The following is a 22445-nucleotide window of genomic DNA, read 5'->3' as shown; positions in this document are numbered from 1 at the left end:
GGGCTCTTTATAACAAACCTGTCAAAGGCACTACTTCCCTACCTGATTCCCAGCCCACAGCACATCCTAAGAGTGGACCAAGCACCACTTCATTACAATGCTCTTCCACTGCACACCCTCTCATGATTGACGGTGGATATCTTACCTGTCAGTACAAATATTCAGAGAGACCACATGATTTATGTCCATGGCCTAGAAAGATTCAGTACATTTGTTTTGTCCATTACATTGTTATCTTTCAGAAGTTCCCATCAGATTAACAATTTCAGTCAGAAATAAGATATGTTCTGTTCTCTCCCCTACCCTTCCCCCAGATGAGTTTTTAGCATAACAATCTAACTAAATTGCACTAAAAAAAAAAAGAAGAAAAAGACGAAGTAGACATATTTTAAAACTTTTCTGCTTCCCTTAAGCTTTAGCTTTAGCTTAAGGGACCCAGGCTGCCTTTCAGTCCCCTCCATGCCAGCAGAGGTCCATTAGGCTTTCTCTCCAGATTACAGGCAACTGTGCAGTGAGTAAATTTGGAAGGAGCTTGTCATCGTGGTTATCAGGACGTGTAGAAGTCCCAGCTACCATCAGACCTCAACAGTATACAAATACATGGTAAGACTATCTTCTCTCACAGAACTTGGCCCATCATCACCATGATCCCTGCAACAAAAACCTCACCTGTCTCATTTGCACCAGGCTCCTAGAGTCTGTCTGTGGTGCGTGGCTGCCGGTCCAGCTATAGATTTAATTTTTTCTGATGACCTCTGGGACTGCCAAGGCCTAAATCAAACTGTACTGGCAATGCACCCATTCTGAACATGCACATCTCCAGTTCTCTACCCCCAATCCAGGCAGCAGGCTCAAGCCCAGGAGGCAATGTTCCCAGTCTCAGGTATTTTCATACCAGTCCCATGATATGCTAAGCAAAGCCCAGTTTATTTTGCCACCCCTCATTCTTTTCTCTTCGCAGAGGGTGCTGCCTGAACCCCTCCAAATAAAGTTCTTCACCTTTGTAGAAACAAGTGCACCTGCTCAAGCACCCGCTCAGCACTAGCACAAGCCTCTCCCATTCTTGAGACGGTCATCCTACATCAGTTCAGGCTGGAAGGGTGGCTTGTAGTGTATCCTAGAGACAGTAAGCACCATCTTCTGGGTACACTGCATGCAGCACTATTTGAGCCACCTTTTATATCTGCAAGAGACAGAAGAGGGACTTGAGTTATTTTATCTAACATGGTATATCTGCTCCAGTAATTTGATGGCGAACCACTGTTCAGCAGCATGAAACAGTATTTTCATGTGACTGTGACTCCTGTTTTTTCTCAATATGATAAGGCGGTAGAAAAATGTGTCAAACTAATAGCCTGTTGAAAAGGCTGAAAATCATTTGATCTGCATTTAAATTTCAGGTCACAAAAGTGCACTTAATACTGTGGGTTGTTGTGTGGTAATATCTAGGTTCTAAAAATCCAGGCATTATTTGTTTTAGACTTCTTTCAAACTATGCTTGGAGTCATGAGGCATTGCAGATACTTTTAATGAAAGACAGGTTAAATTGTACAAGAAGCTTAACATAATACAGGATTCTTGGCATAAACGTTTCATAAAGGTAATGTGTGTATCCATTATGGGAAAAATCTTTCCTGAACGGTTGTGAGGGTGGGAGGTACATCTGTAGTCATGGAAGCTTGTCACTCTATCCCAGACAGGCTCATGCATATGAAAAAAACCATAATACTCCTCCTCTTGCTGGAAAGGGAAGAGATATGAAGAGTACTTTGGGGTTTGGGGCAAAAGGAACCTAGACACCAGGCAGCGATAGCAAGTGTAGAAACCAACACAGCCAATGTTAGTGGCAGCTGTTATGCAGATGTCTCAGGGAAGACTCCCAGGCTCCAGTGACCACAAATTGCACCATGAAGACACCTGAGCTTCTGTGATTAGTGTGGTCAATTGATTTGTAATAAGTACTACTATATTACTTTCCTGTTTGATTGACAGATAGCTTCGGTCAGAAAAGGATCATTCAGAGAGCCATACCTTTTCACCAGATGATGGAACAAGCTACTTGGTCTTGCGTTTCTAGCAGTTTGAATGCATCAGACTTTAGCTGGTTCCTTTGGGTGATCACAGAGCAACATGCTCTCTGGCAACTACAAAGCTGATTGGTTGCCCAGAGAGGTTGTGGATGTCCCATCACTGGAAGTGTTCAAAATCAGGTTGGACTGGGCTTTGAGCAACCTGACCTAGTGAAAGACATCCCTGTCTGTGGCACAGGGTTGAACTAGATGATCTTCAAAGGTCCCTTCTGACCCAAACCACTCTGTGATTGTACAGTTCTATGATTAGCTCAGTCACACAGTATGGGTTCCTTGGTTAACCAGTCCCTCCTAGAAAACTAAAGGAAAAAACAAATAAAACAAGCGCCTAACGAATAGAACAAAATGTGTGTCTGTTCTGTGCTAGCCACCTGAGTGTGGTGGGGCTACACACAGATGGGGGAAAAATATGTTTGCAGAGGGAATGGGAAAACTCAGATAGCAGTAACTGAAGGAGGAAACAGCTGAAATGCATGTGCATATTCTTCTTGTTGCCATTTCAAATGCTTCTTTTTTTCACAGGGAAAGGGGAGGCTGTGCAGAGCTCTCCATGCTGAGCTGCTAAATGAATTTTTCCTCATGAAAGCTGTGGGGAAAATGAGGGTGCTACTGTCTCCCATCCTCAGCTATTGGAGTGTAATTGTGCCCAGGGCCAGGCAGATGCTGCCTCCTGCCCCTAAATAGAAAGGAAACAGTGCTTGTTTCTTAAGGAGGATTTTGACTGAGGTGAAATAAAGCAGTCACAGAAGATGCAAACAGAGGTAAATGAGAAAGCTCTTGATTCTCTTTACATTGGAAGGACAAGGAAAATCTCAGGGACAGACATCCAGTCACAGTTCTCTCTTGTTGAGAAAAGACTTAATGGGGCAGAAGGAGTTGGGATCAGCTGGAGACAGGAAGGTTAAAAAAAATAATAAAGTCAGCAGACCAGGCACTAATTACCTGTTGGGGGAAGGGGAAGGCTCATGTCCCATCTCTTCTCACTTTAGTCATCCATGGGGTCTGCCTGTCCCTTTCTTCTGCTCTGAGTTTTGACCAAGTAGTGTCATGAGGGTATTACACCTGTCCTTACTGATCAGGTTAGCAGTCTCTGTGAACAAGTATCTGTCCCTAAAAGTGCCACATGGCTGAGTAATGCTCTGTATAAGCTATTACAAAATGGGTCAGTTTCTGTGCTGTGTCACCTTGCACCCTGTGTCCATGCTGTAGAGGCTCTGAAGTACTCTGGGAATGCGCTAACTTTGCCTTATCTAATGTTTTCCTCACTCTGGCTTATCTCTCATTCCTGGTTCATCTGCTCTCACCCAGGACTGAGGCTCTGCCCCTTCCTGCTCTTTTCAATTCTTCACTAACACAAACAGTGAAGTGTGACCCTGAGGCCATGGCAAACAACTTTATAACACTGACCCTAAACCAGGAGTGTCCTGAGCTACCGCAAGCTGTGACAAAATGATCTTCATGGTACGGTATTGTAAGCAGATAATCAAATTTCAGCTTAAACTTGCATCACCTCCCAGTGTGATTGAAGCTGCCAAGACCATGACCAAGCAAATGGCCCTGTATTATTGACAGCATGAAAATAGTCAACAAGAGTATGCTTCTTGCAAGTATTCACACGGCTTAAGATTTTCCTGTATCCAGTGTAACCCACCATTTTTGTGGGTAGCTTCTGCTCCCATAGAGAGGCAGGGGAGTAATTTTCTAGATCACAGAATCAATCAGGTTGGAAGACACCTCTGGGATCATCGAGTACAACCATTGCCCTGACACCACCATGTCAACTAGACCATCTGGTGCCACTTTTTGCTGTAGGATGCCAGAGGTGGGAAGTCTCAGCAGTGGTATGAGAGTACTGAGGAAGGCATGGGACTACAAGGATCCACGTGGTCACTGGTGAGCCTGGGGAAGGTTGGCCAGATACTGGCATGTCTGTCTTACACACAGGAGTGGAAATCATGGTGAGGTTTCATTTAATGACTCTGTAGCTGTTGGAGTGGCTGGCATTTAGAAGCACTATCTCCATTCCTCTCTTAGCAGCAGGGAAGTATGTAAGCAGGTGAAAGACCCTTCATTTAAGAGAGTACATAGGGAAATTGTGTCTGCCATAGCTTGGTAAAAAGTAAACCAATAATTATTTAATGTCTGATGGTATAAAAGTCCAGCTGCACAACTTTTTCCCCTCTTATTTATCAGCACTGTTGAATGAGGAATCAAGTTTTTCATTGGTGCAATTTAATAAGGTAAACACAATGCAAACTCTTTAGTAAAGAGTTTTAAATAAAAGATTAATATCTCCTTGCTAAGTGAGCTACCCTGACAATTACAGAAATTGGCTTATTGACACATAAATTTTTTTCACCAACAGTATGCCATTTATTTTTCAAATCCAAGAATCACAGGTTATTTAAAAACAGAGAGCCATATTCCTCTTTTCAAGGAGCTGGAGACAAGAGGATTTTCGTGTTTCACTTTATTACATGTCATTCATACACTTGCCCTGAGCAGGGAAGCTGGAAGCTTGATCCCCTCAAAAATCTCTAAGAAAGGAGAGGCTTTATCTCCACAGGGAAGTGGATCCTTCTCCATGCTCCGTAGTTTGTGCTTCTCCCTGTCAACGTTGTGGGTGTTGTGGGTTGAGAAGGGGTTGCCCAATATCATCTAAGCTGTTCTAAGGAGGTTTAAGTTAAGGGTGGTAGTCAGGTGTGTGTGGAATGGTCAGCCTCATTGAGATCAACACCAGCTTCTCCATCCTCCTCTTTAGCAGCAAAATGTTTGTGGCCCATCACCATGCAAGGTTTTCCCACCATTCTACCTTGTTCCCAGCATACCACAACAATTTTCTACAAGAGTAAAACAAAAAATTTGTTCTTGTAAGTTCTTGTATATTACATGGCAACACTCTAGACCAGTTTGGTACTGTATGAAATAGTGAGGTGGATTTGGGGTAGCTAAACTATTAGGAAAATTACTTGTCCTAAATATTAATATTGCTAGAGGTTCCTATGTCTGTGAAAAAATATTTGGAAGTCCTTCTGATAATCTTTGAATACAATACTATTTCTTACTGGGAGTTCTGCACTGAAAAATAAATATGGAGCTCTACATAGCTGCTTCCCTTTATACTTTGATATCAGACATGTCCTAAGGGGGAAGGCTCTCTCATTTCTGTCCTGGCAAAACCAGTATCATCTCCTCTCCCTTCTCTTTCATTTCTGTGGCCTTTTGGTTGACTTCTGATTTTCAGGCACAGAGGCTACAAATAGCAAAATCTTGAAACAAATTAAAAAAAAAGACAATGTTATGCCCTGCATGTAGGACCAGAGCCTGGAGCTTCTCTGTAACATTTCTCCCTAAGGCTACTGGAGGGGCTGCTGGAGCAATACCCTCACTGCCAGGACTGTGGCTACCTTCAATGTTCTGGACTTTGATAGCTCTAACAGGAATGTGGAGAGACCACCAGGATACCCTACAGAGGCTAGGGCTACACATGAAGTGGCTTCAAAGTTTTAGGTCTCTTCCTAGCATGTGCTTTCTCCTGATTGATTTGTGACCTCTCCTGCCAGACCAACATCCATGCTCTGAATTCCTGGCCTAACTAGGTAATTCTTTACCCTCCTCCTACCACTAGCTTTGTTTGAAAGGTCTTCTGCTGCTATCACGGAATGCCTCTATGACTGGGATGGACTGACTTGCCTTGCTTTTTACATTCAAATGTGCTGCCATCTCTCTTTTGCTTTCCTCCTTCTGACTTGTTGAGGAACTACTGGTTACAGGCCAGGACTTTATCTATCCTGCTCTTCATCTGGCCTTCAGACACTCAGAATTTGGAAAGAGCTAGATTCTCACCTTTCTCTACAGATCCCACTTCTCCCTGACAGAGGAAGATGAGAATTAAACAAACAAACAAAAAATCAAAATATGAACAGATTCAAGGCAGCTTTGCCTTATCTCATGGCACAAAAAACCTCAGTGGGCTTCATATTGCAGCCTCTTTCTAGGTCTGCGTGGTTACTTAACTGGAACTTGCAGAAGAGCTACTTTCTTGAGCAAAATCTTCTGAAATAGTCTGTGCCATTCTCTTCTTTCACAGGCCTTGTCTTCTTTCACATCCCCACAGTATGAATCCCACACACAGGTCAAAGTGTTTCGAGAAGATGCATTTAGACCAGCAGAGCACTGGAGAAACCTTAGGGAAAGATTCTGTGTCTTGCTGCAAAAGCATGTTCTGGGAGAAGACAGAATAGAGTAGTGGTGAGTAAGAATATTCTACCTGCCCCTAACATATACACACTCTCAGAATTCCTCCGGTGGTGAAAATGTTCCCTCCACTTCAGTATAAATGTGAGCAGCCCTGAAGACATTCTAGCATACAGCAGGGTCTGCAGAACTATCCACAGTAGGTTCAGACTACCCATAGACCAGTGGGCAAGCTTATATAGACACCCTGAAGGAGAACTCAGTGGGGTCCTCAGTCTCTGTGTCAACAGCATGACCACTGTCCATCTGGTACAGGAGAGTTCATGGGTCTAAGGCCCAAAATCTGCCACAATGGGAGATCTGCATTTCATTTCTTGCTTCACAACCCAATCTAGTCATAGCACAGCCTTGTCTCATGCACTGTCAGGCAGAAGCAGCCTGGTCACCAGATCGTCCTGCAGCATTCCTTTCTTTTTCCATGTTAGTATTAGAGATGTGTACCTTGACTTGATATTTCTTCCACCCAGCGGAATGGAGACAACTTCAGGTCACAGGGGGTAGAAAACACCTCATTCTTTTGTCTACCATAATCCACTATACCTCTGTCAGCATCTTGGCTCCTTCTCATAGGTTATTGGATAAAAAGAAATCAGTTTTGTCAAAAAAAACATGCAGCAACTGTGCAATGGAATTGCTGCTTGCAACCCAGGAAGGAGAAAACAACATAGCCTTTGGCAGCAAGGAGTGGGGAAGGCAACAGGTTATACAGCACCTCCTTGTATTTGTCCTTTTGGGTCTGAATCCATTGCAGAAGGTTAGACAGACGCAGCTGTTTGGAGGAAATTCTCCTCCGGATACGGCTGTGCCTGACTTTCCTTTCTGCTCGAATTCTCCATGTCAACATCATCCAGCCATCCTGAACACACCACTCTTTTTCCAGGTGCATTGGCTTTCCAAATCACCACTGTGACATTTACAGAGAAAGCTCCCACAGCTTCCCATTCCTTGCTTTATTTGCCTTCTGTGACCTTCTCCCAGTCCGTCTCCTGGAATTCCTCTTCCTTCTCTTCTGTTCCTATTTTTCTCTCCAAATGGCACTGGTCATCTCTCTGTGCCTAATTATGCTGAAACCACGGCTGTCGCAAAAGCTTTTTCCCCTTGTATCTCCCACCATCTGGAACAGTCTTTTTCTGTTGTTTCTTTCTGCCTCACTGCTTCTCCATCTACTTTCAAATCTCATCTGAAAAAAATCTCTGCTCCCATGCCTGTGCCTCTTAATTTCCCTCTCCCTCTGCTATTATGTATTATTTAACTTTGATAAGTACCTTGGGATGCCATTTATATGAAACAAATTCTACCAAATAAAGCTGTACTCTACTGTCAGCAGAGCTTACCCAAACTATTCGCTTTCCCGCTTGGTTTTAAGTAAACAGTAGACTCCCCCCGCTGATGATGAACAGCATTATGCTGATGACTGCCCAGTAACTGGAAAGAGGATGGATGCAGCGCTACCCCGCAGATTTGTGAGTAACAGAGAGGCTGCTCTGAGCCAGAGCCCTTGAGGTGGAGCGCACCTCACCAGGAGGAGTAAGAGCAATCCCTGGGATACTTGGGGGAAGACAAGGGAGCAATGCAAAACATTGTGAGATTGCAAGGCTTATTAATTATCAAGGTTCACTGATGAGCTCTGCTTTTTTCAGATCTCACGTACACGTGTAAATACCTGAGGCAGACACCTGGCACGAGGCACAGATCCAAGGCATGAATAGCTGCAAAAAAATTATCTAAGCATTGCTGCAAATAGGCTGAAGGGAAGCCAGCTGAGGGTAAAAAGCAGTGCTATAACCTGCTCACCTCTAAAGTGCAGAGCCAAGAGAGGTGCACAGAGGGTGGCTCGATACAGTTATGTGTGGAGGTGGGAGTTGTTCCCCCCCTGTTTGTTGTCTCTCCTGATCTGCTTTCCTTTAGCTGTGAACTATTAAAAAAAATAAAAATATAATAGCAACGATAAATGAAAAAATAACAAGAGCAAGTGTTTTGGGGTCTTCTGACATTTAGTGAGATAGATGCCATTTATCAGTGGACAGCTCATAATGGCTATTTCATACCAGTCCTAGATCATGAAGTGATCCGTGCTGCATCTCTTATGCTCTGCGTCCACTGTCTGAAAGCAGGGGGGATGGGACAATTATATATATTCTTCATCACAGTAACATAGAAATTCTCGGTCCTAAACTTGCCTGAACCTCCAGAGCAGTGACCACTTTCCTAGATCAGCCTTCATAGAAAGTAAAAGTGTTGTGGCAGGACATGTGTCATACCTTCCACCAGGAACACTGTGAACAAGAGGAGCCAGGTTGGCTTTGGTTAAACCTAAGTCCTCACTAGAAACTTCTGCTAAAGGGTAACACGCTTCAAAACAGGGGAGGAAATGGTGCTGTGGGGCTTACTGATTTAGTCAAAAATAGCCTACCCAGGGAATCTTCAGATCAAGAAACATTCTGATAAACTGATTAGAAACTAATTCTGAATAATAACCCCTCTTTTGAGAAAATAATAAACTTGTTCCTGAAAAATTGAAGAGTAAAAGAGGCTAAATTTATTGAATAAATAATTTGCTATGAATTATTCAGTCAGTGTTACCACTTACAGCTATTACATTAAAATATTCCCCTATTTAACATATAATGCAAACTAATAACAGTTAAAATCAGCAGTGGTGGAATGTTCTCTGTGAGCCACGCTGCAGATTGTTATACAGCTTAGCCACAGTGGAATGGCCATTTATTATTCTGCAAACATGTGCAGCCTAATTGGCTATTTACAGCTGTCAAACAATCAAAGTGCAGGGATTTCGATAGAGATGATGCAGTTACTTTTCACTGTTGTGAAATACCTATTTATTCTGGTCCTGCATGCTGTCCATGACAGCCAGACCACTGCTTGCTTGCAATTCTCCCAGACAGACACACAGAGTTAACCCTCAGGCTCATTAAAATCAGCAGTAAAACTCCTCTTGACTTCAGAAGAGCCAACGCTTCATCCCAGGTTTCACCACACTCTTAGGTGATAGAAGATGGTTTGGCCAAAATGGCTCATGAGATATAGATGAAATGTAGACCTGTTAGGCAGTGGCTTTGACCCACTTTTGTTGAACCCATATAGTGGCTCTGACTCCTTTCAAAACTAATTCCCTTCAACTAGCTTTAAAGCTTGTTAAAAATAGTCCCTCTTTGGGCAGTCAAGCAGCCATCAGCCTCATCACCCCTTCTTGTCTCCACGCAGGGCAAACAGATAGCCTGCTGAGCTGAGGGCTGCACTCCTCAAATCCTGTTCTACCAGGTGAAAAATATTGTTGCAACTTGCACAGAGCGAAGGCCAAAACACTTCCTAAATAAAACTTATCTGCAGGAGCCAAAGGTAGCTTGACTCTAGCTCTTTTGTGCCAGTGTCTGGAAATGGTGGGAGAGTAAGCAGAGCTCTTCTGGAGCAGCCAGGTGAGCATATCTTTGTATATGTACTGTGGTGCTCCCCACTTTTATCTTGGTTTCAGTGTATCCTGAGCCAACAAATGCCAAGGCGAAAGGAATTTATTTCCTATAAAAATGTCAGCCTTCAGCTTCCAAGTTTATTTAGCTCAAGATGTGGTAATTACCAGCTCATAAACAGGAAGTATACCCTCCAGTACTAATCTGCTTAATAGAAGTTTATTGGATAACATTGACCATAATGATAACTAAAACAGATACATAGCCCCATTAAACAAGGTTTAAGTCTGCAACATCTACGAGTCTATCCAGCAGGTTTAGTGTAAGTTTTATCCCCCCTCTTCAGTACTTTACAGCCTTTTGTCCTTTCCTGCCTCTTCTCCAGGTCCTGGTACTTTCTGTGGTGATGTTACAACAGCACTTTAGCAATCTAAAAATACAGCACTAATAAAAGTGTTATGAATAAAGGGAACATAAGCTCTCGCTTCATCATTCTGGTTTCTTGCCTTGATCTCTTTAACCCCTTCACATTCCCATTGCTGGGTACTCTTTTGCTTAGCAACCATCCTTCTCTTCAGAAGTAAATGAAAAATACTTTTGTTGTTGATAGACACAAAAAATAATTGCTATAATAGTCAATTTGGACCACCTAATCTTAAAAAGAACACAAAGCAGTGATTAGGGGAATAGACCCTGGGTACAAAGATCAGATCCTTATTCTTGCAGCTTTGTGTGAAATCACAGTAACTAGGTGCCTAAACACTTCTGAGGATCACAGCCTTAGTTTCTTTCCACTCAGTTCCTCATTTTTAAAACACAAATCATTTTCCCACATCGATAAGTGGATTGTGAGGATAAATGCATGGAGATCATGAGATATTCAGATATCGAGTTAAGAGGATCAAGTGATTGCTATGTGTGATTTATTCTGGGTTTTTTTGAAGCTGCTAATATCATATTCTTCAGGCAAGCTATGTAAAAGGAAAATAGATTTTTTTTCTATGGAAGCTTCATCTTAATTTTTTGTTGTTGTTTCATAACCTGAAATATAAGTTTGGATCCCTTACAGTGTTCTCGCTGTTGTGCCTGGATATTTTCCTACATTATATGGGTAACCACTTCTGTCTTTGATTTCATCAGTTCTCATTAATAACCTGTAGCAATGAGATCTGTCAATCAGTTTGCTGTTTTGCAGGAAAAAGACTTGGTTTTTAGCAGTGTTAGATGTTTTACCTTCCAAATTTGTGAACTATCATTTTACCTTTTTTACACAGACCTATCTTTGTATGTTGTTTAATTGGTATCTTGGTATTTTGTTTAACTTAGGCCAATCCACTTTGTGAAGACAACCTTTCCTTTGTTTAAACTTACATTTCCTTAGCTAATTTTATTTACGAATATGATGTTACTGCAAGTTTTGAACAAAGCTCTATTTTTATCCTCTTTACTCTGAGGAGTTCCAGTCTTCTACTTGCTCATAAATGCCATTAGTTTCTGAGACAAGTAGTATCTCGGGTCTCAATACATCATTTTAGATAGAGCTACTAGAACTAAACCATATCCAGAGGGGATACACCATTTGGGCAAAAAGCACTATAATAGCTCCAGTAATATTTTCTAGCCCATACTTCACACCCCCTCATGTCTAGCTTGGCTTTTATAACTCACTGCTCTGTGGGGAAAAGAATTCTTCACTGGATCATCCACAGTGATGCTCAAATGATCACAGTTAGGTGGTTCTAGTTTATTTATCCAGCAGCCTCTTCTGACAGTATGTGGATTTTCTGGGTCTGATGCTGAGTGAGCATATCCACCCCGCTCTACAGCCTCCAAATGCAGCAGGACAGGATGAGTGGGAGATCCTCACTCAGCATGTACACATGCTCTTCTCTGCCTCTGTAGAATTATGGTGAGAGGCAGTCACTGCTGGAGATTGTCAGCCAGCTTTTTTGGAGCAAGAAAAATCTGCTAATTACATTGTTTGCACTAGACCACCAAAGCAAAAAAAAGCCAACAACACAAAGCTGAACTCCTGCTCAAAAGGAGCATTAAGAGGTAAAAAAAGAGTTCATTAAAGCAAAGTAATATCCTAAAAAAAGCTAATGCACTCTCTCCTGTTCCAATGAGCTTCATGAATAATGGATAAATAAAGCTTCATCTTAATTAATCTGGTTTCAAAATTAATTTGACCCAACACAAAATTAGCAGTCAATTTAAAGCTTTGGTTGCTCAACAGGTTCAAGATATACAAAGCGACTGGGTTAGCAGAAAGTGCTGCAAAGAGCAAAGAGCAATATTCTGTTCCCCAAAGTAAAAGGCCTGATTAATTAATACATAGCTGAGGTGGGGGATACATTTCCCTTACCAAAAACTAACTTTACTCTGATATCTTATTTGTAAATTTAGACTTTCTAGCTCAGATCCTCTTGCCTATTCCAGAAAATTCCTGAATTTCCTTTAATGGATATTTCTCCTCTTTTGGAGAATCCTGCATTGATACGGAACTGATGCTGCTGCCTTTTTTTAGCAGAATCCCTTCTTCTGAAGCACAGAGGTGGCTCAGGAAGACAAAACTCCACCTAACTGCTGTGTGGCAGATGCCCTTGCTCAGTGTAGCTTGTCTTTCCAGGTGGGAGACTTGCTGACACACTAAAGCTGCTGCCAGCCTCCTCTGTTTTAAAATATTTGTGAAAACCTCTTTCTCTGTCATTAGTGAATGGAAATGAAGAGCATGCCTGTGGCTTGGATCAGCTTTGGAGCTCTCCTCAGTCTTCATCCCACTCAACAAAACTCTTGTGGCTGTCCTTTCCAGCAGCTGAGGGATCCTCTGGTACAATGATGACTCAGCTGTTTCCCCGGCCATGTCCCTGGTGTGGATGATCTAGGCAGACTGTAAATCTCATAACTTTTTTCATGTGTTTAAAGGATTCCCCATCCAAAGAAGACTCATAGTCTGCCTTTAGATTAGCTTTGCCCCACAACACAGGTGTAAAACTGTTTCTGTGGAATAAAAGACCCAGTAGTTATACTGGTTAGGGCTTACCAGCATTGAGGAGGTGAACTACTTAATGCATAAAGAGTATTAGTGCTAAAAAGTTTTACACATTCATCAAGTTTGCACCAAGACTGGTTTTCCTGCTAGTATAAATCAGCATACTTTCACTGACTTCACTGGCCTTGTGCTGATATGTAAGGTTATTCTTTAGCAGTTAGAAAAAATCATTTCTACCTGTTTGTGCCATCCTCCAGTTATCAGGTATGCAGCTTTGTATGGGTTTTGCTCTGTAATTGTATGCAGTGTAACTGTTGTTTGGGCCGTTGCTGCATAGTGTCCTTGAGAAAAAGGGACTGATTGTATTCTTTAAATGCCTTCATGCAGTCGATCTCAATCTTTGGTGATAAAGTCTGGAGAAAAGCTGAAATTCACAGAAATGAATTGCTTTAGATTATCAGTGTCATAAGTAAGCACACAGGAATGACTTGATATTGCAGATCTAAAAGAAATACTTGACGCTGATGAACCCGTGTTTACCTAGATGTTTTTAGGAAAGGATTTAAATGAGTGAGATGATAATATTATACTAGGGCTGGTGGACTAAAATAATAAGTCCATGTTTCTTAAAAATTATTTTGCCATAAGAGCATATGATTCTCTTGTAAGAAAATAAAAGTGAAAATTTCCAATTTTTCAGAGTAACTGTCGCAAAGAGTTAGGATGCTCCAAGGACTGGAGAAAGAAATATAGTTGCATTTAAAAAAACTCATAAACTGTTTCTGACTATTTTCTTCCAAGTAATTTGGGCAAGGAATAGTGAAAGAAGTTGGAAAGAAGTTAAAATGTCTTTGAAGTGGACTTGAGTTAGAACCTCATCTCAGTCAGCTGAAATTAGAGAGGCGATCTTAACGCCCTTTGAGCACCTGTTCATTTACGTCTTCAGAAACAGTGAAAAAATAAAACTGTCTTCCTTTAAAGCTGTATCAACTCATTCCCTTTTCCAAAAGAGAGACAGAGCCTACAACTACTGCTGTTGTTTCTAACACAGCAGTCCTTGGAGTCTCTACTGAAGTCCAAGTTCCCATGCCAAGAAGTTCTTTACCTAGGGGGACCTTCATGGTAATTATCCAGTTCATGCTCTCTGATACAGCTGAGGAGGTCCCAGCTGAAGAACCTTACTTAGTTATCTTGGCAGCTATTAGGCCTGAGCAAGGGGGATCTTTGGGCAGACTGTTGTGTTTTGCTTTTTTTGGGGGGGAAATATGGTTTTGTATTCTTTTCTTGCACATGACCCTTTTGCCTCAAGTGCAGCAGGGGATAACAGTGCAGAACAGAGCAACGATGTTGCAATCTGAAGAGCTCTCTAACGCCATTGTCCCTCAAAAGTTCCTCTGTAATGGCCAAATTCATAAGCCCTACTGTCATTTAAGTCAGCTGAGCAGGCTTGAACCGTTGTCTCATAGATGTGAAGGCTGCACGTCTAACTAGACTTTGGTGAAAACAGGTCGTGAAGAAAAGTAAAGTACCTGCCAGAGACCTTGCCCTTGATGAAAAACTTCTGAATGTATTTGAAGCAGCATTTGAGCCCTGGTTGGGCTTCCTGGTTGAAGCAAACAGCAAAGGGACTGGAGGAGAGTGATTAAATTGTGCAAAGGGACAATGCTTAAGGGATCCATTTCCTTATTGATTCATTGCTGCCATCAAAAAGATGGGATCCCTTGCTAGGGAAAGGAAAGTTGATGGCTTCTCCTCCATAGATTGATGGAGCAGAAGAGGTTGTCCAATCCAGATATGTTCTTCTTAACACAAACACACACATACAGGTACACACACACTGGTTTGCTTCTAGCAGTAATGATACTCCACGCTATGTAACATGTGCTTGCTGATACATGAGCTTACAGTCGGTCCCTGCAGATTTTCCACCTGGAGGGAGGGTCCTCGTCTGCATGACTATAGCTGAGAGGCATGGAGCATATTTGGAAGGAAGGAGAAAAAGTATGAAAGGACTCTTCTCTAAACATCAGACAGTGTGTGAGGACAGCTAGCTCCTCGTAAGTGTAAATTAAAAGGACTACTCTTTCATACTGCAGCAATCACAAGGCTATTGCAATAGCCAGCGATCAGCGATGCACAGGGAAGCTATATTCCACAACCCCTTGTACCAATGAGAAGCAGCTTCATACTTGTTACCCCAGCTCTGTCCCACCAAAATATCCCCTTTCCCTGGAGTAGAACTACCATAGCAAGCGAAACAGTGTGAATAAGTGCTTGGAGGGTCTAATCTGCAATGATAGCCTTACATAAAATATCCCTCAGCCTTGCTTTGGAAACATCCAAGATTCTCAGGACGCCAATCAGACAGCATTTGACCCTACTTGTCAGAGCATCATCCATGTCTGCTCCCTAGAAGGGGAGGGTAATGGTACAGCTTAAGGACTCAGCTGGTGTTTGCTAGTGGTCTCACCAGGCCCAGTTTAAAGTGATATTCAGGGCATGCTCAGTCTATCACTGTTTAATGATGCAGTTTCTTTAGCCTGTAAGAGAGATGTGGGGCCAGTGACTCATCCTGTCCTGGACTCACTAGGAGCTCACACAGTTCAGTAAGTACTCACCTAGACAACATTTTCAAAAACCCTGCCTTTTCTTGGCATGAGTGCCAAGGGTGCAGGAGGAGATTGTGTTGATCTATTATTTGAGAGCTTTGGAGCCACCTGGAAAAATCAACAAGCTTTTTCAAAGTCCAAAGTACTTTCAAATCTGTGTACTTAAGATGAGTTTCATAGATTCAGGTATCTGCAAACAGTTCACTTTCAAACGGGTAGTTTTGATCCATTTTTGATGATTTATCCAAACCTGTGGCTCACTGGAGACTTTACTACTGTGACATCCGTCTTGTTCACCTAGTCATTATCCCTGAAAAAGTAGTTACTAATGACTATTGACAGTTGTCAGCTTGCCTTTATTTCTAAGTGCCTCAGTGGAAGCTTTCAGTCTCATGAACAAGGTAATAGCATCAGACGATCCTTTGCCATGGTCTGTGTGCATGGTTAGCCTGCAGCTCATGAAAGATAAGTTGAGCTACGCCTCAATATGTGAAGCCTGAGAGATTGCACGTTAAACTCACATTTGCCACAGGGCGGGAATATGCATGAACAATTACTGTGATTCAGATGGTGAGCAGCCCAGGCACCTTTTAAAAATTTAGAAGAGATTTAGAAGATTTCCTGTCAGATGCCCCAAATAGGTGCCTTCTCAGTTTCAGGCCTCGATCACATATAACTTTTCTGTGGGACTATAGGAAGAAATTCCCTGATGGTCTATCCACCAAAACTGGCAACTTCTGGTGGACTTTTTATTAGCCTATTTAAGCAGCAAAAGTATCCCATGAAAGGAAGGTGGCAAAGCAATAAAGATGTAGATAGCTTGGATGCAGAAAAGCTAGGTGAAGTAGGGAAAAGAAAATTAAATACAAAGAAGTTAGTGCATTAGATAAAATATTATACACCTTTTTTACTTTTCCCATACTTGAGGACATGTCAAATGTCTGTGCAGTGCAGCAGACACCTCCAGCTCAACAATTTGTCAACTTGTCCTTGTCTAGGACAAAGTTTCAAAAGTAGTTTGTTCTTGGACTCATGCCACCTTACTCTGATTCCTTCTGGGAGGACAAAGCAGTTGACTGACAAGGTTGATAAGACTTTGATGTTAAATTCTCACAATTTCCAAACTTTTCCTGCTGCTATAGTGCTGGATTTGTTCTCATATTGAGCTGCTAAGTCAATAACTGGGCCTTAACTTCATTAACAATAATTTGTCAGGCTTTTTAAACTTCTTGATGCTATCACTAAGACAAGAGTCACAGAATATTGTCTAGTCCTAACTGGTAAAGATGGGGGAAGAACTGTAGATGCTGATACATCAGCAGACCCAGTAAATTGTACCTCTGGGCAAGAATCTCCAGCAAATGAACAGATCTTATGGTCTGCTGGATTATATCTGCAGTGCTTTCTTGTCCGTGATCTAGAAATTTCCTCCTAGCATAGAAACAAGCACAAAATAGAATGCCACATGCAGTTTTTTAAGCACTCACTTACTGTAGTTAATACAGTTGTTACTAATGGACTCTTTTCAGGACGTCCTACTCTACATCCCCGATTCTGTAGGTTGTTACACTGGTTGAATGTGGTGTTATTCCAGTTGCAAGGCTTGAAGTCCGTATCCTGTAATTAATTATCACCCAGTATACTCTACTGGGCCTAGCACTATAAAGTCTGGTATAGGACTGAAGATGTTAAGATTTTGCTCATCGCTAGCTCCTACTGACAGCTGCAATTTCTGTTGTTCTCTCCTTATTTCCCCTGCTCAGTACAATCTTATGAATCCATGTGTACTGTGCCTGGCTGGGATGGAGTTAATTTTCTTCACAGCATCCTGTACAGTGCTGTGTTTTTGATTTGTGATTAAACAGTGTTGATAACACACCAATGTTTAGCTATTGCTGCAGTGCTTGCACAACACCAAGATTTTTCTTTTTCCCACTCTGCCCCCTGCAGTGACTAGGCTGAGATGGGTAATAAATTGGGAGGGGACACAGGCAGGACATCTGACCAAAACTGACCAAAGGAATATTCCATATTACATCACACTGTGCTCAGCAGTAAAATCTCAAGAAGAAGAGGAAGAAGGGGAGAACGCTTGTATGGAGTTTGTCCTTCAAAGCAACCACTAGCATGCAGAGGCCCTGCTTTCCAGGAAGCAGATAAACATCTGCCTGCTGATGGGAAGTAGTGAACAAGTTCCTCCTTTGCTTTGCTTGTGCACACACCTTTGTTTCACCTATTAAATGATCTTTATCTTGATCCACTAGTCTTCTCGCCTTCTTTCTAGTTTCTCTCTGTCCCACAGGAGGCATGAGTAAGTGAGTGGCTGTATGAGCCCTTAGCTGCTGGCCAGGGTCCACCCACAACACCATGCAAATGCCAGGCCTTCACAGTGACCACCAAATATGTTGCTCAAATCCACCGTCCGTGGCAGTTGACTGCAGTAAGCTGTCACAAGTGCAAGCTGGTAGAGTCATCCCTTGATCTTGCTTTGTATTTTAGCACTTAAGAAGATTTTTCTTTCACATTTATGTGTCCTGCCAGATACATGATTCCGTGTCTGATGGACACAGGGAGCAGTTCAAGCTTCCAGAATTAACTAAAATAAGCTTTTCCAGTTCTACTAAATCAAATGTCCACTAATAAGTACAACCTGATTTTGGTGGTCCAAACCATGGATCAGCCACTACTAGACATTTCTCACTCTTAACTAACATGACCATGTTGAGTGATTTTAGTTGCTGCTGCCCAGGCTTCACAGCTATCTCCTGTGAATGAGTTGATGTAAAACATGCCAATTCTTGGTTTGTATCCATAGACAGCAGAGTTTGAAAAAAGGTTCTACTATGCTGATGTTCTTGATTTATTGTCCCAAGAGCTATTTAGTAGCTTCAAGTAACTGGCAAAATTCAAATGCAGTGATGTTGCTCTCTCCAAATTGGCAGTCCTCACCTTCAAACTCAAGCTTGCAAATGAATGAAAGAATGAAATACCAGACTGAAGGCTTAGGAAAGGAGTCCTTCCCTTTTAATATCAAAGCTGGAATTCAGCAAGTTGATTGCATGCTGCTGTAGCTTTTCAGTTTTGAGTATGTACTAGCTAAGGCCATTTTCTTAGAGACCCCAGGAGATGAGCACACGGGACACTCACTTATTCTCTGTGTTCACGAATCTCTCTTAGGGGCAGTATCTTTCCTGGCCTCTTCGGTCAGCTGCAGATCCCTTAGGTTTCCTGCACAATTTGCTACCTTGACTAAACCAAGAAAGCACATTTGTGGGTATCCATGAGAAAAACTGCACCACAACAGACCCAAGCATACTCATCCTTGATCTACTGATGTCCCACAATTTTCCTGTGGCCTTTTTTTTCTTTAATACGGAGGTGGATGACCAGTCTTCAATCCTATGTAGAAATACACCTTCCCTGTGACCTGGACAACTCCTTCAGTGCTCCTTTGAGGTCAGAGTCCAAGTGAAGCTCTTGTTCTTCTAGAGGCATTTTAGTCTCCTAAGTACTAAGGGGTGCATGAGGCCTTCCTAGGCTAGAGGTTTCAAAGCTCTGTTCCCAAGAGAGGCCATGAACATTTTCAGAACTCTTATCTTGGTGCTGACAGACCTAAAAGCTTTCTTTGCTTTCTTTTTTTCCACTACCTTCTAGTATTTTTTTGGAACGAAGAGTAGGAGAGCTTGTTATTCTTCTGTTCACCTCAGAACAACTTGTCAAGTTTAAGACTACCTCCTCTTCTGATATCTAGCACAACTTATCATCACATGTATATACCTCCATGAGTCTGCTTCTGGCTGCCTGCCTGCCTTTGATGTGTTTAGTACTGCAAACTTCTGGGTGGGAAAGACTAGTATTTGTTTCAAACTGCCTGGCACCAACTTCGTAGGGCCAGGCTCCAGCTGGCTCTTGCAGTTACCTCCACTCTGTGTTTTGGAACATGAGAGCATCCCACACACACTAATTACATCTAAGACAAATAGCTAGAGGCAGTGCTTTCTTACATGGTCCTTTCAGATCAGACATAATAGGTTATCTACTGACAGTCTCTCTAGGAATGGTCCAAAAAGGATTTACTTATCAGTGTGATGGCGTTCTTGCCACTTGAACATGGAACACATTTGCTTCAAATCTCCTTGGGACATGTACCATGCTGTTTGGTGATGGATGGGTGAAGCTACAAGAGGATAAAAGAGAAGACTTCCCCCTGTAACTCTTTTCCTAAAATATGTCAATCTAAATAAGTAATACAGAAACACTGATACTTCGGGCCTTGCTCCAGTACTGTAAATGTTTTGGGTGAAGTTTGTCTTCAGTGACTCCTGGCTGGATCGTTTCCTATTTTGCTTATTTTCCAGGCCACGTCAAGGAATTTCAGTCAATATAGCCCACTGGGTGTTGTGGGCTTTCTCACAGGAAAGACAGGGAGCCATTTGGGAAAAGCTTTGGATAATATATCTCAAATGCGTAATTGCGACAGGGCTCCTAGCCAGGCAGGTCCAACTGTACCTAGAACCTCTCCTTGTAGGAAGTCATCCTAAAGAAGACAAAAATCTTTTAAATTCAAAGAAGCTGAATTTTATTAGGCTTTTAATTAAAACAGTTAAGTTGTTAACTTAGTGACTAGAAAAACCAGCCTAGAAATAAAGTTTATACACAACAGTCCCCCTGACCACTGTGGTTTTGCAGGCAGGCACTTGCTTAAATGCTTGGTTTCAATCTGCACAATAACTTCAGGATTTACAGATGATTCTATGATATTTTCTGGTCCCTGGGAAATGTGACTTTCCATCCTGTCTAAGGCCTGGCTGTGGGTCTTTCCCACATTCCTCTCAGCTGTCTCACTGTGTCTCCATGAACTCTTTCCTATGATCTTTATTTTCTTTTTCTGCCACATACTCCAGTCTAGAGCATCTCTTCCCTGAGAGGTGGTGTCTCTCCTCGCAGAAGGCTCCACCAAACTTATATTCCCTTTTTTGTGTGGGCATAAAAGGCAGGCATTGGACAAATCGTACAGAATACCGCCACAATTCTTGGATGGGTTTTCTTTTTTGGGTTGTTCTTTTGATTTTGTTTTTTTTTTAACTCTATCCTAGTGATCTTATTTTGCCAATTAGCTGACAATAGTTAAGAAAATCACAAACGTGGACAAAAGTCATATTCCAAAGCTGTATTCAAGCACCCATTCACCACTTGAGGTTGAAGTTATTAACCAGCACAAGCCCATGTGGTGAAAGGGGTCTCGTATGTGTCATGACTGTGCACAGATCTGAGCAGCAGAGTTTTTCCTGCAAAGGAACAGAAAAACCCTCAGTGGAACCCCTGGATCTGTTTTTTTTTCTACTCAAGAATGTTTTCAATTTCTTTCTTGAGAGAAATCCACAAAATTTGGACCATTACATAAAACATCATCTTAGGACAAGAGGAGAAGACTGTCTTAAGACTTACAGATATCCATTTCATCTTTAAACTTGTCCTTCAGCAAAGGCATTTCTTTAGATTACTATTATTTTAATTCCAACCCTTGTTGTAGGATCCTCCTCAAAATAAATCTTTGTAGTCCAAGGCTTGTGCTCCTACTCTGCTCTCTGGAGACTGTGTTTCCTAGTAACAAACATCCCTGTACTGGGAGATCTCACACATTTTTCACTGTATCTGGAGAAGGGAAAAAAGTCAGGTTTATTCAATAAATAGATTCTGACAGCAAAAGTGACCTAGGCATCAAACAAGCAAGCTAGGAAAAAGTGTGCGTACTGTTTCTATAAAGCCAAAACAAAGAGGATGACACAGGGGCAGTTTGTTGAGAAAAAGCTAAAAGAAATGTCAATTATTTGGAGGTAAATATTTAACACAGTAGTTTTCCAAAAGGACAAGATACAAGGAACCTGGCTTACAACTGGAACCCTATTACGGTATTAGTAGAAACACATTGTTAAAGGCAATTTTAAAGGGAATAGAGAAATGTACTTCAGAGTCAGAAGAAAACATATTCCCAAGGTCTGAGAGTTGTTAAGATGGACATTCCAACTGCATTCTTTTCTCCTCTCCACATCCTAAATATTTCTGACCAAAAAGACCAGAAATGCAAATTTCGAAAACAATTTTATAACGGAGATAAGACATTGGCTGATGGCTTTGCTTTTTCATTTCTTGGGTATTGTCCCTGTTTTGATAAGTAGCTAGATGTTCTTCTAAGAAGTATAGATCATCTCCCTGTTCCTCCTGGTGGAAACAGAAGGAGTCTGGGTCTAGGTTTTCATGTTGGGACAAGATCTAGGGCAATCATGCAATATTAAACCGCTAAATTTACTCTAGCTTAAGAGACTGACATGGTAATTTTGAGGTGTCCCAAATCATTAACTAGGCACTCCTAGAGAAAACCACCAAAGTGTAGGTTTTGGAAAGACAGCATCTCCATTGTTCGTTTTTACCATATCTAGTGGAACAGTATTGTAAGAACTTGAGTTCTTACATTCTATTGTTACTTACATACTCCAATAATAGCAAAGTTATAGCTGTTTATAATTCTTTTGACAGTCTTCTTTAAATGTGGACCAATAAGCTTTGTTATAAAAGTTATTTTTGAAGACCTTTTTTTCCCTCTAAAATGGAAGTGTATCTCTCTGCAATAAATGTACATTTCAGTTCTCCAATTGAATCGTTCTCTATTATTGCTTGCACAAAAGTTAAAACTATGGTCTAAATGTGAGCAGTAAATCTTTTATTCAATTTCCTTAATCTTGGGATTGTTTTCTAGTTATAAGGAACGGTCACTTGGGAGAAGGAGAAGTTTAACTTAATCTACCTTTGGATAACACGTTACTGCCACATATAATACAGATGGATCTCAAAAAAAACCCGAGTGCTTTATGCAGAAAAAAAAATGGTTTGCATCCAATTCAGTTAATTCTACTGCAGGGACTCTCAGTCTGTTTTGTATTATGTTCCTGTTTTGCAAATGGATGATTGCTTCTGTTGCCGTGGGCCCTAATAATTCCCTCCATAGACGGTGCCTCTGTCATAGGACGTGCTATATAAGGCAGACATATTTTTTTTTTTTAAATGTGCT

This window comes from Nyctibius grandis, chromosome 5 (genome assembly GCF_013368605.1).
Source record: "Nyctibius grandis isolate bNycGra1 chromosome 5, bNycGra1.pri, whole genome shotgun sequence".
NCBI classification, from domain to species: Eukaryota; Metazoa; Chordata; class Aves; order Nyctibiiformes; family Nyctibiidae; genus Nyctibius; species Nyctibius grandis.
This window is presented reverse-complemented; position numbering follows the sequence as displayed.